The sequence below is a fragment of the Canis lupus genome, chromosome 26 (assembly GCF_048164855.1).
Source record: "Canis lupus baileyi chromosome 26, mCanLup2.hap1, whole genome shotgun sequence".
NCBI lineage: Eukaryota > Metazoa > Chordata > Mammalia > Carnivora > Canidae > Canis > Canis lupus.
The window spans coordinates 14,116,779-14,135,896 of NC_132863.1; the positions used below are offsets into that span (position 1 = coordinate 14,116,779).

Below are 19,118 nucleotides of genomic sequence, written 5' to 3' on the forward strand. Positions count from 1 at the left end.
AGTATTTTTTGTGTGTTTTTTCACAATGTTATTGATATTTACATACTGTGAAGTTCACCAGTCTAAAGTGTACAGTTATCAGCAATTCTTTCTGCCTATGCGTCCTAGTCTTGTACTTTAATAAAACCACCTTTTTAAAACAACAAAAGCACCTTTTTTGCATCAAAAAGATTATAATAAATAAATATAAAGTGTACAATTATCATAAGTATATATGTATGCAATTACATGGCAAACTACTCTGCATTTTAAAAAATATTTTATTTATTTATTTGAGAGACAGAGTGAGCAAGAGAGGGAGCACAAGTAGAGGAGGGAGAGGGAGAGGGAGAAGGGGCTCCTGAGTGAGCAGGGAGCTCGATGCAGGGCTTGATCCCAGGATCTCAGGATCATGACCTGAGCTGAAAGCAGATGCCCATCCCACTCAGCCACTTAGGCACCCCTACTCTGCACTCTTTATGTAGACTAATTACAATTTCTATGATAACTCTACAAAGTTGACATCATTGGCATTTATAGAAAACATCAGCCTTAAAGATGCAAATCACTTTCTCAAATTCACCCAGCAGATAAGTAGAAGTGCTAGTAATTCAAATCCAGGTTGATGTGAGTCTAAAACCCAGGTCCAATATACTGGACCACCTAGCCTCTCCTTCTCAATTTTCCCACAGGTAATACATTCTCATTGCATGGAAGTGAAAGAGCACAAGTAAATGAAAAGAAGAATCACTTAAAATCCCATTTCTCAGAATTTATCATCTATTATTATTTTGGCATTTTACTCTTATAGTTTTTTTTTCATTTATACATATCAAAAACGTGTATGACTTCCTACACAGAAACTCAGTTTTTTAAGGAATGTCACACTTCTACATTTTCTTCATATCAAATTAAATCTGTCTCTGAATTTCATTCTACCAGGTTGTCAGAAGATCCTTAGAAGTCCTGGGGCTTCTGATCTTTCTTGAGGTCAAAAAGAGAAATGGGAGGCTTATGCACTGCTAGCAAAATAGGGTGATGCCTTTATCATGGTCTAATGTCCAGCAGTTCAGGAGGTAAGGGACTCCACTACTTCAGATCCCAGAGGAGCACTGAGTCTTGTCCTGACTTGGAGGCTAAGTAGCTGTCTGAGGTGCCCTCTCAGGCCTCACTGCTGTCTAAGGGTACTGTGAGGCATCAGGCCCACGGCCTCCATCTCCTGTGCCCCGCTTCCATGAAGCTCGTCAGGCTCTCCTGCAATTCTTTCTCCCACAGTATAATCCCTTTTGTTCAGTTAAACAGACTAAGAGCTGAGAAGGGAAATGTTTATAGTTAACAACTCCCTTTCAAAAAAAGGAGAATAAAAGATTTGACTATGGAGAAATTATTTATTTACTCATTTACTGTGGTTATTATTTACAAAAAATCACATTCTACCTGCTGTTTTTATCTCATTTGACAATCTTTATAGTTTTTAGATCGATTTTCTTATTACTGAATTTTAAGAATTCTTTGTCTATTTTGCATACAAGTCCTTTATCAGATACATGTTTTGCAATTAGTTCCTCCCATTCTGTCTTTCATCTTTTTAATTGTCTTTTTCAAGGGAGAAGTTTGAAATTTTAATAAAATCCAACATATCAAGTTTTCATTTTATAGACTGTGCTTTTGGTATTGCATCTAAAAACTCATCTCTAAATCCAAGGTTATATAGATTTTCTCCTATAGTTTCTTTTACAACATTTATTGCTTTGCACTTTACCTTTAGGTCTATGATTCATTTTAGGTTAATTTTTGTGAAAAGCATAAGCTATATATTCAGGATCCAGCACCATTTTTTGAAAAAAAAAAAAAACTGTCTTTTCTCCACTGAATTGCCTTTGAGTCTTTGTCAAAGATAAATAAACTATATTTGTGGGAGTCTATTTCTAGGCTCTCTATTCTGTTCCATGCTCTCCCCCCCACCAATTCTATGCTGTTTTGATTATTGCAGATTTATAATAAATCTTGACATTGCGTAGTATAAGTCCTTCAACTCTGTTCTTTTTTAGTATTATGTAAGTTGTCCTAGGTCTTTTGCTTTTCGATATACATATTAGAATCAGTTTGTTGGGGATCCCTGGGTGCTCAGCAGTTTAGCCTTTGGTCCAGGGCCTGATCCTGGAGTCCCCGGATAGGGTCCCACATCCAGCTCCCTGCATGGAGCCTGCTTCTCCCTGTGTCTCTGCCTCTGTTTGTGTTTCTCATGAATAAATAAATACAGTCTTAAAAAAAAAAAAGGGATCGGTTTGTTGATATCAACAAAATAATTGCTGGGATTTTTATTGGGAATTGCATTGAATCTATAGAGTAAGTTGTAAAGAACTGACATCTCTCGTCAGGATTGTCAAGCAATGACAGATGGTAGTTGGTTGATAAATACCCAAGCTTTCACAGCCCTCAGGTAACACATGACTGTGCATGTTCTGCAGGTTTTCCCAGAGTCCTCAGCAGGATCAAGCATCAGTTGCCCACTTTTGTAACTTCTCATTAAAACACCTATTATGGACTGTTATCTCTCCTCTGCTCACTTCCTCATCCTCTTACTGTCACCAGCTAGACCCTAAGACCTGATCTTTACTGCCCACCTGCTTATACTCACTAATCTTTGCCTTACATTTTTCCTTAACCTCCTCTTTCTGACTTACCTTTTAACTCAGAGGAATGAAGCCTGAAATTACCCCTCAGGTGTGACAACAGCCCTAACAAGACCTCCCACCGACACATTTGAATTGAATGACTCACACCTCCACAGAGGGACCTTGGCGTGACTCCCCTGGAATATGGTAGTTGCCTTTATCTCATTGTAATACTAAAATCTCCACCCAAAGAGGAACCCCAGCCTCATTTACGTAACATAAATTTACTATAGGATATTTCCTTAAGGCGCTTGCTCTATCTTATGCGCACCTGTACATTCACACTTCCCTATCTGAACATTGATCTACCCCTAAACAAAAGGAACCCATTTACTCTCTTGGGGAGTCATGGCGTTGGAAGCCATTTTCCCTATCTCCTTATTTGCTGCAAATAAAGTTTTCTTTGTGCGACTCACCTGGTACAGTTTCCTTGACTCACCAGGGGCAAACTCATGTTGGTTTGGTTACATACCAGTGTTTCCTGTAATCAATTACCAAAAGAACTACTTTCCCTCAAAACTTCATGTTAGGGTTTCTGAGGGATCCAAACCAGCAGCTGTGACAACACAGGAATACTAAAAGGCAAGGTCAAGTAGGACAACTCCTATTTCCTAAATGCACCCAAGTTTCAAAGTAGTACCAGGGTTACCCAATTTAGATAGAAAACTCACAGATAGGTAATTTAATACCTACTCTGGGCACTCAAATTTAGTCTTCAATTTAAGATGCAGAAAGCAAGTGCCTCTCAAGCCTGCTATCTCTCCAGAAGGAAAAGAAAAAAAAAAAAAGACACAAATGAAACACATTTAATTTCAACAAGTATGCCCATGCATGAAAATCTACCTCAAAATAGCTAAAATGGTAAAAGATGTGTTGCTATTTTAAAGCCAGATTTGGATTTGCCTCAGGCAGCTTTTAGCTTCCAGAGTTTTATGGCTCACTAGTTTCAGGTTAGAAAATTAGAATTGCAAAGGCATGCTGTGGTTTATCTCTGCCATTCTTTCATTATTTTACAGCAAGAGGGTTTTTCCAGGGAGGGAGATGAGGGTGGGGTGGAAAGATAGGAAGAAAGGAGTGAAAGGTATCAAGAGAACTGATCCAAGTATCTGCCTTTATGTTTAACAGTCTTCAAGGCAAGTCATGCAGGATGAACACTGCAGAAGCACCAGACATTTGTTGAGGGGGGAAGAATCCTCTGGGAATGCACCTCTTTAGGGAAGAAAATGGCTTCGTAAAGAAAGGATACAAACACTGTGCTCTCTTTATTTGCAATTGCAGAAGGAAATAGCCACCACACCAAATCCTCAGTCAGCTGCAAAAACAATGTGTTGTAATCTGATATTTATTTTTGCTGAAATGGAGCTGCAGCTCTGTCATTCTAGATTCTGGAGCCTTGCAAAGCACCCAGAGAGCTTTTGCTGACCTTGAGGGAGTACAGCCTAATGAAACGTCCTCACTTTTGCAATTTAATTTTTCTCTAAGAACACAAGCCAGAGTTAGAGGAGTTTCTATCCAACCTTTGGAGGGAAAAACAAAAATGAATTAATTAAGCTTATCAGACGGCCTTTAGAAAATGTAGCATCAGCCTTTTATTGTGATACAGTATCCGCCAACACTTGCTTCGTTTTTGCTGGGAGGAATTGGATTGGGGCTGCTGATCATGGCAGAAGCACTTTGTTGTCTCTGCCCACACATTCAAACGATTTAAATCTGGTCTCTAGGAGACCTGACATCATAAAGGGAAATTGTGTTCAGGCCTTCTAATCTATGAAGCATGACCTCAACACTGCTTGATTTCTGTCACTACCACTGTTTCTCTCCATGTATCAGCAAACTTCATGGGAGAGAAGTTACTACTGCTCCACTACTTCACCACTTATTATTTCCTTAACTCTAAGAACTGCTGCCATAAATTCTTGAATGATGCTATTCTTTTGAAGATCACCCAGGACCCTCATTTTCTCCCATCCAATGAGCATGATGCAGTCCTCATGGTTTGCACCATCGGACACTACCTACCCACCTCTCCTTCCAATCTTAGCCTTGGGGTTCCTTGCCTTCTGTTTGACATTGTCCTTCCTTCCTTCCTTCCTTCCTTCCTTCCTTCCTTCCTTCCTTCCTTCCTTCCTTCCTTCCTTCCTTTTCTTCTTCCCTCTTACCTATGCCTCCTCCTAGTCCTTCCTTGTAGTCTTTCTCCAAGGTTCTTCCAGTCTCCTATTCTTTATGTTTACTCTCTCAGTAAGCCTCCAGTCCTATAATTTTGGCCATCACCACCTTGATGGCTGGCACTTCAGCAGCCATCTTGACTGATGAAGTACCTGGAGGATGGAATTCCCCAGGGGAGGATGCTGAAACAGGACATTAGAAGGAGCTTGGCCCCCTGATGACTGCTGAAACCAGCATAGCTATCCTGCCCTGCCTACCTCCTGATTTCTTCTATATGCTAGAAGAAACCCTGTGTATTTAAGCCATTGCTATTTTGAATTCTCTATTATATGCAACATAATCTAAGTTAAATAATAAACATGGATATAACAATGCCTTCTTGGGGCTCCTGGGTGGCTCAGCTGGTTAAGCACTTGCCTTCAGCTCAGGTCATGATCTCTGGATCCTGGGATTAAGCCCCATATCAGGCTCCCTGTTCAGTGAGGAGCCTGCTTCTCCCTCTTCCTCTGCTCTTTGTCAAATAAATTAAAAACAACAAAAAAATGCCTTCTCATAAAGTTAGTATAAGCTTTAAATGATATGAGTCATGTGCCTATCTCATGTACCTACCCAGGCATAGCCTATGTAGCCGAATATTATAGATATTATTATAAACTCTGTGTTTACATTTCTACCTTCATGGTGCATCATATCACAGGATGTCACCTATGATCAAAACAAATCCCTTCCAAAACCAGCTCCTCCTCTGGTTGTCTTATTCTTTGGTTTATGACATGACTATTCTTTTATTAATCAAGGTTTTGATTCCATTTTCTTGCTCCAAATATTGAGTCAATTGCAGAATGCTATTGATCTAGTCCTTCAAATTTTCTCCCATTAATTCCCTCATATTTCCCCTGTAAATTCCTAGTTGAAACTTTCATTATTACCTACCCAAACTATTTGCAGTCGTCAACTCAGTTGGTTCTCCACTTCCTGTATATCTTCCTACTTCAGGTTATCCTATTGAAACCCTGAGACCAGTCTTCCAAAAGCACTGCTCTAATTTCATTATTCCTCTGATTAAAAACTTTAGGCTTGTCATTGTCCACGGAGTCAGACAACCTGCTCTACAGCTTGGTGCTTGAGACCCAACATATACTTCTGATCCTCATCTCCATGTCCTTCCATGGCCATCAATCTAGACTCTTTGATTTGCCTTCTGCTTTCTTAATTCTGTTGCTTGGCTCACATTTCACTCATCCAGAGTGTCCACTTATTACTCTACCGCCTACATTTCAGTATTTCAGCTAACTTTCAAAGCTTCATGGCAAAACTATCAGTCCTAGAAGTCCTCCTTCCAAAATAGATGTGATCTTCCCTTTACTCAAAGCACTTTGTATCTCTCCCATGGTGTGTGTGCTCAATTGCTTTACAGCAGCAATGCTCAAATCTTAGGGAGCATCTTAATTATCTGGAAGAACTGTGAAAATACAGACTGCCGACTCCAAGAGATTGGATTCAGAAAGTCCGGGGAGGGGTCTGAGATCTACATTTCTAAGAAAGCCCTGTGTGCTGCTGATGCTGCTTCTCTGGGGATCACACACTGAAAATCGCTTTCTAGTTATTTGGATCTCATTCTTTCTCTACATTGTAAGCTTCTTGAGATCAGATGATGTGGCTTATTCCAATCTTTGTATTTCCTGATGCTCCTAGCACACAGTAGATATTTAACAAGTATTTATTAGAATGGAACTGAATAGAACAAGAGGCCAAACAAAGTTGGCATGGACCCTTTGAAGCTATGTTCAGTTGTTGGTTTCCATCTTACAGAAAGAACACATTTAAGTGCTTTTGCTGAGAGCATAACCAAATTCTTCTTGGTCTTATTGTTCTCAGTTTGGGGAAGTGAGCTCACAGCGTGTGCTTGGAGGAATGTTAAGTATTAAAAGCAAGAACACGACAAGAATTCGGGAGTTGAAGGGTTCCCCCAAAGGAGCAGGATGTCAAAAGTTCAACATTTGGGAAATTAAGTACGAAGGTTGCCATGGAAAGGTAACAACAAATTTCAAATCTATAATTGTACCTGGAGAGAGGCATGTTAGAGTTTCCTCCAAATACTTTTGTTTCCTTCTTATGCTGTTAATGCTTCAGAAGCAAGTCACTCTGAATTCAAGTTGTGCTTCTAATTATCCTTATTATTCTCAGAATGTTTAGAACCGACATGATTTTTGGGAAAGAAAATTAATTGCAGCTTTAGAAATGTGGGCAACTGTGTATTCCGGCAACTTCATGTCCTGTTTTCCTTCTGTGTGTAGATAATAGACTGATAATCACCTTCTGCTCAACTATCCAGTTATCTAGTCAGGGCATTCTTTTTTTTCAGGGGGTGAGAAGATATTTTGCATATGGAAAGTGTTTTTGAAATGACAAGAAAATGAAGGACAAGTCAGCCAAAGAAATAAAACATGCTACCGTCATCTCCCAAAGACCTTTGTTCTTCGCTTTTTGTATTTCATGTCATACTTCTCATGAAATAAATCCTACAGAAATAACAAAAGATAGATGGAGACCATTACAAGAGAGGATGTATATCAAATATGGATATTTTTTATTTTAAAGAGGCAATTCAATTATACCCAGATGGAACATTAAAAAAGTCACATCTATGCCTCATCATTTTTCAGCAGCAGCACAGATGGTACCTTTTCATTTGCATGGCGTGCCAACATAGTCTGTGTGCTCAGCTGTCTGCCTCACCCCCATCATGATTCCAAGTTTACATGTAAGAGGACATGTTGGTTGAGTTAACTCAGAGACCCTTGGGAAACTGCCTTGCCTGGAGCCCTGACATTACTATTTTATAATATTTCCTTCTTCAAGAAAGCAGATGGGGTTGCCAGACCGTGACTTTTATCTACTGTTCTTGAGTAAGGCGCCCTAAGGCTTCCTGCCCCTTCCCAGAGACAGGCCGTAGATATACAGTGATGAGGAGAAGCAGGCAACATCTGCAGACCTTCTGTTAAAGGCTCTTATTTGTTTAAACATCCTGTTTCCTTGCTGTTTGTGTTTCTAGAAATTAGGGAGATGCTTATCCCTTCTTGTCCCAATACAGTTAAAAATTACAATTGATGTCATCAAGGGTCCACAATTTTTATCCTGAGTAAAAAAAAAAAAAAAAAAAAAAAAGGAAAAAGAAACAACAGAAAAACAAAAACAGAGGGAAAATACACCATCACCATCACCACCACCATCACAACTTTCATCATCACCCTCACCTGACTGCTGAAATGGTTTTCCTGGAGACAGTAGCAGAAATTCTGCTTTCTCTAGGGAAATTACTATGGTCTCCCGGGAGGGGGCGGGGGGTTGGCAACATACCATCTCAGGGGGTCCAGGAGAATCCCACCTAGGGAAGGTACTGGGTCACTAATCCCTGAGAAGAATTTACAATTCAACTAAAGGGAGAATTAAATAGTCTGTCAGCCTATCTCATGCTGTCCTACAATGTCTGCTTTGCTTTGATTAAACAGAACTGGTCAGAGAGCAGAGAATCCCTCAGTTTGGCATACATGGAGGCCCTAGGGTATTTTGCAGCCTAGCATTTATTTATCACGTTAATTCTTAGCTTCCTAAACTCACTGATTTCACACGCAGTGATAGGCACTTATTTCCAACATTTCACAACTGTGTTAACTTCTGTTGTCTCCTGTCCTTGGCTGGCAATGGAGAGCTGCCAGTCCTTTAAAAAGCCAGGTCTTCCCATTCTTTAGCCTCTCCTGTATCCATGCCCTTTGCCACGTGGCCTTATAGCTTCCCCCATTAAGAGGCTGAGCCTATTTCCCTGACTTTTGATTCTGATTTCATCCATGTGATTTGCTTTAGCCAGTGGCATATTAGCAGATGTGACTCAAGCAGAGGCTTGAGAAAAAGTTTACTCAAGTCCATTGTAGTTTGTGTCTCGGCTGTCTCCAACAGTGTATGCCCAGGCTATCCTACTGGAAAATAAGAGACATATGGAGGAAAGCTGAGTTGTTCCATTTGTCGCAGGTAAAGACAGTCTGGATCAACCAACAGCCAACTAATTCCTGTGATAATCCTCTACCTTTCAATCCACTGTTGAATTCTGGTTTTACCTCCAGTGTAATCTTCCAAGTCTGCTCATCTCTCTCCACCTCCACTGTCGCTGCCCTAGTTGGTGTACACCTATACCATATTTCACCTGGATTTTGTAATGTCCTACTAGATGGAGCCCCTGCTTTCCCTTACATTTCCCTGCAAGCCTATTCCCATTCAGCAGCCAAGGGATCTTTTAAAAAACGTAAATCAGATGGTGTTAGTCTCCCAGATAAACCTTTTGATGGGTTCTCCTTGCTCTTAGGATAAAATCCAATATGTGGACACAGTTCTGAAGGTTTGCATATTTGGCATCCTCAGTGGAACTTATAAAACCCTTCCTACTCTCCTATTCCTCTGGTCTGCTCTTTTGCATCCTCAAATAAGCCAAACCTACTCCCCACCTTAGAGCCTTTGTCCCTGTTGTTCACTCTGTCTGGAATGCCCTATCCCTAGCAATGCTAATCACCAGCTTTATGTCCTCTGTCAGTTTCTGCTTCAATTTCACCTCCTCCTGGAGCTCCTCTCTGTCCTCTAGCTTATAGGCCTCTTCCAATTTGCAATGAGAGCATCTAGGTAGTTTCTTTTATAACCTTAATCACAATCTGTAATTATCTTATTTATTTATTTGCCTTTTTTTTGGCTGCCTTACTAGTTAGAATATAAATTTCTCATAGACAAGATCTTATTTTCTTATTTTTCATTGATATTTCCAGCACCTCACCTATAGTCAGTGCTCTGTGTATGTGTATGAGAGATTAAAATTGGAGGACTCCTTCCTGTACACACATCTGGGCCTGCATATATATATGTATACACATATATAAAATATATATACACATATTTGTTTCCTATGGGAAACTTATATATATATATATATATATATATATATATATATATATATATATATATATGAGTATTTCTGTGTATATGTTAGTGAGTCCTTTAAGTTCACAGACATAACCCCAAATAGCCAGAGGAATGTTGAAAAAGAAAACCAAAGCTGGGGGGCATCACTATGACGGACTTCAAGCTGTATTACAAAGCTGTGATCATCAAGACAGTATGGTACTGGTAGAAAAACAGACACATAGATAAATAGAATAGAGAACCCAGAAATGGACCCTCAACTTTATGGTCAACTCATCTTCAACAAAGCAGGAAAGAATATCCACTGGAAAAAAGACAGTCTTTTCAATAAATGGTGTTTGGAAAATTGGACAGCCACATGCAGAAGAATGAAACTAGACCGTTCTCTTACACCATACTCAGAGATAAACTCAAAATGGTTGAAAGATTTATTTTTTTTTTAAGATTTTATTTATTTATTCATGAGAGACACACAGAGAGAGAGGCAGAGACACAGGCAGAGGGAGAAGCAGGCTCCATGCAGGGAGCCCGAAGTGGGACTTGATCCCAGGTCTTCAGGATCACACCCTGGGCTAAAGGCAGAACTAAACCACTGAGCCACCGGGGCTGCCTGGTTGAAAGATTTAAATGTGAGATAAGAATCCATCAAAATCCTGGAGAAGATAACTCTGGGAAACGAACTAGGGGTGGTGGAAGGGGAGGAGGGCGGGGCTGGGGGTGAATGGATGACGGGCTCTGAGGGGGGCACTTGACGGGATGAGCACTGGGTGTTATTCTGTATGTTGGTAAATTGAACACCAATAAAAAATAAATTTATTAAAAAAAAATCCTGGAGGAGAAAAAAAAAATCCTGGAGGAGAATACAGGTAACAACCTTCTTGAACTTGGCCACAACAACTTCTTACAAGACACATCTATGGGGCAACCTGGGTGACTGTGTATACACACACACACACACACACACACACACACACACAATGGAATATTATTCAGCCATCAGAAAGGACGAATACCTACTATTTGCTTTGATGTGGTTGGAACTGGAAGGTATTATGCTGAGTGAAATCAATTGGAGAAAGATAATTATCATATGGTTTCACTCATATGTGGAATATAAGAAATAGTGAAAGGGATTATAAGGGAAAGGAGGGAAACCAAGTGGGGAAAAATTAGAGAGAAAGATAAACCATGAGAGACTCCTAACTCTAGGAAACAAAGGATTGCAGAAGGGGAGGTGGGTGGGAGGATGGGGTAACTGGGTGATAGGCACTAAGGAGAGTACTTGATGGGATGAGCACTGGGTGTTATACTATATGTTGGAAAATTGAATTTAAATAAAATATTTTTTAAAAAGTTCACAGACACAGTAATATATAGGTGGAACATATTTGTAATCTACTGTATATGAATATGTACATGTATGTAATGCAATACATACATGTACATATGAATATGTACATGTATGTAATGCAATACATACATGTACATATGAATATGTACATGTATGTAATGTAATACATACATGTACATATGAATATGTACATAATATGTACATAATGTACATATGATGTATGTAATGGGTCCTTTATTTTTAACCTGGCACCTACATATATGCAATTTACTCTTTAGAATCCTGCATTAGATCAAATAAAACTTGAACATATTCTATCAGTTCCTGTTGATATTGCCCTTCTTTGTGGCTTTCTGTCAACTATCCTCCCTCCAGTGAATCCATCTTCCAACAAGTCTAATGAGATGACATACATTAGTGGCCTTCAAATGTTAATGCCTGTAAAATTACCCAGAGATCTTGTTAAAACACAGATCTCTGGGCCCTACCCTAGAGATTCTCACTCAGCAGATCTGGGCTGGTGGCTGAAATTCTACATTTCTAATAAATTCTTAGATGAAGCTGATGCTACCAGTTGATGGAGCACACTTTGGTTATGCAAAGTTCTCCATAAGCATTAAAGCCCATGCAAACTCAGGAGAATGTGAACTTTAAGTTTGTATTAAGTCCCTACTGAATGCCAGCTATGGTGACAGGCATTATGGCAAAAAACAACTCCATATGTGAGGTCTCATCCATGAAGATTTAAGAAATTAGTTGGTGAAAACAAAATATGTGTCACAAAAACATAAATTTTCAGTGAAGGGTGAGATAAATGAGAAAGAAATAGTCTTTAATTAGAAACCAGTTCTGGGGCAGCCCCGGTGGCTTAGAGGTTTAGCACTGCCTTCAGCCCAGGGCGTGATCCTGGGGACCCGGGATCAAGTCCCACGTTGGGCTCCCTGTGTGGAGCCTGCTTCTCCCTCTGCCTGTGTCTCTGCCTCTCCCTCTCTATCTGTCTCTCATGAATAAATAAAAAAAAAACTTAAAAAAAAAAAAAAAGAAACCAGTTCTGGGTATAAAAAACACTCAGTGCAGACCATTCGATTTTGGGCATGTACTTATGAAATATCAATTCTGTTGATAAACTTTCTTCCCTCATTTTAGTTGGGTGCCAAATTAGCTTCCTCCCAAGACTCATCAGCAACTGGTTTGAATCTCTGTTTGCTGCCCTCTTAGCTAAGACGGACCTAAGAGCTGCAGTGTCAGAAAGGGAGATTGGGTTAGGTTGGGTTCCCTGGAGTAGAGCCTAAGATGAGGCTTCTTATTCAAGTGATATATTTAGGGAAAATTTTGGGGAAGACTCTATGGGTAAAGCAGGGCAGTAGAACAAGAATGTGGTCTCATGTGAAGCCTCACCTGACTCCAAGTCACCAAGAACTTCTCAGCTTAGGGGGCTGGCCTTTGTACCCCAATATTAGTCATTGACAGTGGGTTGCCCTGGGGTGCTTTGGCATCATCTCCCAGAGGAGGCACCTCCCATCAGCACTGGTGTGTTCAGAAGGCCCTTGCAGGCCAAGGGGTCCTTCTACTGTGGCTCACTGAACTGCCTTTCCCCCATTTCCACATTGATTCCCATAATCTTTGTAAAAATTCATTTTTCTTATTTTATTTACAAGCATGTATTGCCCATATTCTCTAGGCACTAAGGACTTGTAAGGAAAGGGCATTAACTGTCAGGGCCTGAACTTCTCTGTCTCAAAGCCCACAGTGATGTCATTTGATACTGAAACCTAGCCTAGTGGCTATCGAGAGAACTCAGGTGCTCTCTCTCCAGGCTGCACACGTGTAACTCAACTGGCATACGATATAATGGCCTGCCTTCAGTCTAGCCCTCCTCTACCTTACATCATATGGCTGCCCTGGAGCCTCCAGTAAAGTCAATCTGTCTACTACCCTCTCACATAACATCTTCAGTGGGTGCCCTATTGCCCTCAGAGTAAAGTCCAACTTCCTGTTCTGGTCTGTGGGATCCTTCATGCTCTCCTATCTGCCTACCTCATCTCCCATCTCCCATGAAACCTGAGGGATGCTGAAACATCTGTCCACCAGGATCTTCACATGTCCAGGTCTTAGGTTGTTGTAGTACACTGAGTAGTGGGATCCCAAAAATATTAGCTCCTAATCCCTCGAAACTATTAATCCTACTTTTTATGGAGAAAGAGTCTTTGCAGATATGATTGTTAAGAATCTTGAGAAGGAGAGATTACTCTAGACTATCCAAATGGGCCTTAAATATAATCACGAGTGTCTTTATAAGACAAAGGCAGAGGAAGATTTGATCGAGGAGAAGGTGATATGAAGGCAGAGGCAGAGACTGGAGTGATGTGGCCCACACCAAAGCATGCTGGCAGCCCCCAGAAGCCGGAAGAGGAAAGAAGAGATTCTCCCCTAGGATCTCCACAGGGAAAATGGCTCTGTCAGCACCTTGATGTCAGACTTCTAACCTCCTGAACACTAAGAATAAAACTGTTGTTTTAAGCCACCCAGTTGTGGTAATCTGTGGTAGTGGCCCTAGGAAACTAGTACAATTATGGTATTACTGTTTCTGAGGTTACCTGGGCGCCACAACACATATTTCACAATCCCGCAACTCACATGCTGCTCTCCAGGCAGCCTCCTAGATCTTTCACCTCGTCACCTCCAGGCTCTGGTCTGAGTAGATACCCCTACTCTGTCTCCCACAGTTCCTTGAACAATCCTCTCTCATTGCTTTTGCCTTATTTTTTATATGACCTTCCTAGGTCAATCTCCTTGTGAAAACCTAAATCCCTGGGGTCTTATTCATTTTTATATTCCCTGGACCTGGTAAGTCTGAGTGTAAAGTGGCTTCTTGGTTATTTGTTTCTTGGCATGAAGAAGGAGTAGATGCTGCTGTTCAGTGGCTACATGGGGAGACTCAAGGTCTCACATCACTGGGCGAAACTTGCTGGACATGGGTAGGTCGCTACCCCGGCTGAGATGCCACATGCAGGCTTCTCCCCTGTGAACCTGCCACTCCAGCCCTCCAGGCCAGCCTGCTGTGAAGCTCTCTGAGGCTTCAGGATGGGGTGCTCCCTTTGGCTTTGTGTCTGCAGAGCTCATGTTTATTTTCTGCTTGGCTCTTCTTATGTTCTTCTCACTCTGTTCTCACTCTCCTGGCTCCCAAGCAGCCATGACTCACAACCTCAAACACTGCTCCCTTTTGTCATTATTTTGAGGAGTCGCATGATTTCCCTCATTATTGCCTTCAGGCTAGAACAGGATCTGGCCTGCAGTGTTTTATTTCTCAGGGCCAAGCCAGGGGATATAAAGCAAGGGACAAGTTCAATAAGCTGGGGGGTCACATTGGTGTTCTAGTAATCTAGTTGATCTGAGGAGGTGGCAACTAAATGTGGATTTTGAAAATTGGAGATGGTGCTTCAGTCAAGGGGATGATATTAGTCTTTTTAATTCTTCATCTATGAATTTGCTTTCTAACTCAGACTTCTTGGACAACACAGTCAAATTTAGCAGTCTCTCCTAAAACCTGGCAGTTTTTTTTTCTATTAGCCTCCAAGGAAGGTAGATAATTATTTTGTCTTTCTTTTAAACATTAGGTAGGGGAACACCGAGGTGGGGAGGGTAGTTTTATTTAATCCTCTCTATGCTGTTTACAAGCCACTATAATGTAACTATGAAACCTGTGCTCTGGGGCAGGTTTTAACAATTTATTCATGAAGTGGCTGAGTTAGTTATTTATTGTTGTATAACAAACTATCCCAAAAACTTAGAGGCTTAACACAAGCATTTGTTAACTCACAATGTTTCTGAGAATTAGGATAAAGCAGTAGTGTATTCTGGCTCAGGGTCTCTTGTGAAATTGCAATTAAAACATTGGTTGAGGCTACCACAGTCCTCAGAAGGGCCTGGAGTAGCTGCTTTCTGGGAGGCTTATTCATATGCCAGTTGGCTGGAGGCCTCAGTTCCTTATCACATAGACCTCTCTACAGGATTCCTTGAGTGCCTTTATGAGACAGTAGCTGGGCTCTCTTGGAGCAAGTGATCCAGGAGAAAGAAAGGAAGAAGTCCCAAGGCTTTTGATTACCTAGTCTCAGAAGTTACACACTGTCATTTCTACCTTATTCTATTCCTTAGAAGTGAGTCACTATGCCCACACTTAAGATGAAGAGAATTAGGCTTCACCTGTAGGAGGAAATGTCAAAGAATCTGCAGATATAATTTAAACCACCGGAGTGCCTTTCCTTCGAATAGCTCCAGAGAATGCAGACCAATCATTGTTAGCATCTGGTATTTGAATGTTTGCTGATATTGCGAGAAACATAGACCTCTTACATTATAATCATTAGAATAGTGAAAAAATAATAGTATATAATAGAGGAAAATAATACTTATGATGATAGGTGAGAGTTTTCCCTACTGTCTTAGGTCTGGATAAGTGGGAGGATTTGGGAAGAGTAGAGGATACCATTGGCCTGGACCTCATACTTTCTATTTAATATATACAATATTAATGAACTATCTCATTGTGCTCTTTGATTCAACAATTCAACACCAGGAACCATGATAAACGAGACAAACTTTCTGCTTTCAAGACTGAAAGATAGATGAAAGAGAGCTATCCTAGAAAAAGCCAAAACCATGTCACCCCACCTGACCAGAGATGAGTGAGCCCAGTAGAGACCAGGAGAACCACCCAGCTCAGATATGTTGAACCTGTGGAAATGTGAGACATTAATATTTATTATTGTAAGCCTCTGAGCTTGTGTGATAGTTTGTTATACAGCAATAGTAATTGATACAAGTTTATAGTAGAAAAGACAAACAGAAAGGCAGACTTTTGCAGTGCAATATAGTACATATCATACTCGAAGATGGAACAGGGTACTCTGACACGAATGAGAAGGGAGGCTTTAAATCTACCTCTGGGTGATCAGGGAAGCTGAAGACTTCTGGTATGCCTGAATGAAGGCCTAAGGATGAGCAGGTGTTTGCCAGAGTGGGTTGGAAGACTGAAGCTGGGGTGGGAGAAGCACAACCTTTTCAGATCACTGCAAGGTCTTAAGAAGCTAAAAAGCAGCTGTAATGGATAGGTCTTAATTGTTGGCAGTCACTGGATCACGAATCACTTTGTATGTCCTGTGAAAGAGTTTGCTCCTTATCTTAAAGGTAACCATTGAAGGATTACAGAGGCATAACATAATCAGATTGATGGTTTATGAAGCCCACCCCGGGAGTGGTGTGGACCCAGGCAGGAATTGGGGTGTCTGGTCTTGAATCTATGTTCCTCCAGATATGGCCATGGGAAAGAAGGGGGTGGAGGAGGGAAATATTAGGAGGTGGTTCAGACAAGGCTTGGCAACTGATATAATGAGGGGGTGGTACTTGGCTTCAGTTCCAAGGCAGAAAAGTTTGGAAGGGGGCGGTGGTAAGCATTTCAATGTGGGTCATGAGTTTGAAGTGCCTGTGGGTGAGCTGAAAGGAGGTGTTTAGTAGGCAGGGGAAAAGCAGTTTTGGGCCTCAGAAGAGGAGCCTGCAGCAGGCATATACTTTGGAACATCATCCACATGGAGGCAGTACCTGAAGCTATTACAGACAAGGTTGGGTTTATGTAGAATGAGAAGCAAACCAAATTTATAGTACTTTAGGGAAATACCAACACCTAAATGATGAGCAGAGGGAGGGAAACCAAAGGAGACCGAGAAAGAGAAGCCAGAGAGTAAGAAAGGCAGAGGAAAGTGGGTTCACAGAAAACAAAGGGTTTTTAAGTTGCATGTTAATAGTATCACACATCACAGGGAGGTAGAAGCATGGGGGACTGAAAAATGTTTTGTTTTGTACCCAGAAACTGTGATGAGTTTCATGGTGACCTGAGCAAGGACCCAGTCAAAGGTGAAGAGGGATCTGTTGCAAAGATTAGACAAGGACATGCAGACAACAATGGATATTTACTGCTCTGTAGAAGAACCATCCACGGTCTCTTCGCTGCAGCTCTTTCTTACTTCAGCCATGGATAGGGAGAGAGTTCTGTGCTGGCTTTAACTCACTTCAAGCAGACAGCATCTTGCCTCTGGTATGTACTTTGGATTTTCCTTTCTGTCCAGGGCTTTTCCAATACCATGGTCACTAGTGAGAGCTTGCTCAGCCCCATACATGTAAGCTTGGAAGTCTAGGGGAATTAACACCTGTCTGGAAGATTTGATAGTCATCCATCCATGGGGATGCAAGCTAGTGAATAAATGCTTCTGTCTTGCATTTACCGACAACAGTCAAGATATGGAAATAACCTAAATGTCTGACAGATGAATGGATAAAGGAAATGGGGTATATATGCAACGAAGTATTATTCGGTCATAAAAAGGGAAATGCTGTCATTTGTGATAACATGCAAGGAACAAAAAAAAAAACATGCAAGGAACTTGAGAACATTACATTAAATGCAATAAATTAGAGGAAAACAAAAACTGTATAATTTCATTTATATGTGGAATCTGAAAAAAGCCAAACTCTTAGTAACAGGGAGAATGTTACTGGTGGTTGCCAGGGGATGGGGGTCAAGGGTCATTTGGGCAAGGGTACAAATTTCCAGTTTTAAAATGAGTAAGTTCTGGGGATCTCATATTCAGCATGGTGATTATAATTAACAATTCTGTATTTTATACTTGAAAGTTGCTAAAAAAGTAAATCTTAAATGTTATAGTAAGAACCAGCATTCTGACTGGTCTTAAGGGTTAACTTCCTTTAAGCTATGGACACCCTGCATCAAGACCAAATCCCTTGATCTATAGCAGAACTGATCTTCTTTCCTGGAAACTGGCCTCAAGGAGTGAAGAACCAAACTTTCCCAGAAGATAAGACCTGGCCACATTCGAACACGGTTGCCCCAGATGCCAGCAAGTCTCAGGGTCCCATCAACATATGGCTAAGCACCTGGGCACCTGCTTTTCCTGCACGTAGCTCCCTTCCCTTTTCCTGTGCTTCCGCTTCTAAAACCCTGGATCTTTGGGACGTTATTAGTCCACCATCTTCCCAGGTGGCCACTTTCCTGAATAGAGCAACCTCTCCTTTCCCACCCTCGCTAGTCTCGCGACTACTGATTTTTAAGCACTGAGCAGCTGAATCTGAGTTTGGAATGTGTTCTCTGGTAACATTCCCACTCACACAATGTGTTAACTAACCTTATTGTGGTGATCACTTTGCAATATAAATGTATAGCAAATCATCCCCTTGTACACATTAACACAATGTTATGTTAATTATATCAATAAAGCTGGGGGGGGGGTGTGGTGCAGAAATGCCCGCCTCTCCTCTTTAGAGTGCACAATTCTGAGAGTGATTCTGTAAACTTCTCACAGGTCACAAGGAATTGAGCCCCATTACCCAGAGTGGTGATATTGACAACACATGCTCATGTTGGCCTTTCTTTCTCAGACCCCCTCCCTCCTGCTCCCTGGGATCACCTCCCAAATAAACTACTTGAATCCAAGTCTGTGTTTCAGGTTCTGTTTGGGGAGAATCTAAATTAAAAATGTTTTTACAGTAAAGATTTGAGATAAATATGTAGGTATCAACAGGCACTCACCCACTGTACTCCTTCTCCACAAACCTTCTGCTTAGGTGGCCATGTTTTGTATCACATGACCTTACTCTCTAACAATAGCTAATTGGACCAAGGGCAAGCAGGTGACTGAGCTCAGCCGATTCAATCCCACTGTGCTCAGCAGATGTTGCTGTTGTGAACCTTGGGGAGGAGCTAAGTGGATTTCCTTTTTTGGGAATTAGACTAAAAAACATCTGGAGTGGGAAGAAGTAAACAATGAGAGCAGAAGCTGAAAGGCTGGGATGGATGGAGGGGTGGAGAAAACATGGTATCAACATTACGAGAGCACAAAAGCAGTGAGCTGGGAGTGCTTGGGTGGCTCAGTTGGTTAAGTGTCTGACTCTCTATTTCAGCTCAGGTC

The 19,118-nt window shown here is 41.1% G+C and overlaps 2 long non-coding RNA genes across 2 annotated transcripts in view; both read left to right on the forward strand.

The window, feature by feature from the left end:
- The window catches only part of LOC140618096 (uncharacterized), a 124,432-nt gene that overhangs the window by 53,000 nt on the left and 52,314 nt on the right, over positions 1 to 19,118 (forward strand). The window contains exon 2 of the long non-coding RNA XR_012018278.1: positions 17,003 to 17,230. This is a non-coding gene — a long non-coding RNA (uncharacterized lncRNA). The remainder of the gene's footprint in view (positions 1 to 17,002; positions 17,231 to 19,118) is intronic.
- LOC140618097 (uncharacterized) lies at positions 4,442 to 7,405 on the forward strand. Its single transcript, XR_012018279.1, has 3 exons — positions 4,442 to 4,651; positions 6,702 to 6,857; positions 7,189 to 7,405. It is a non-coding gene; the product is annotated as an uncharacterized lncRNA (long non-coding RNA).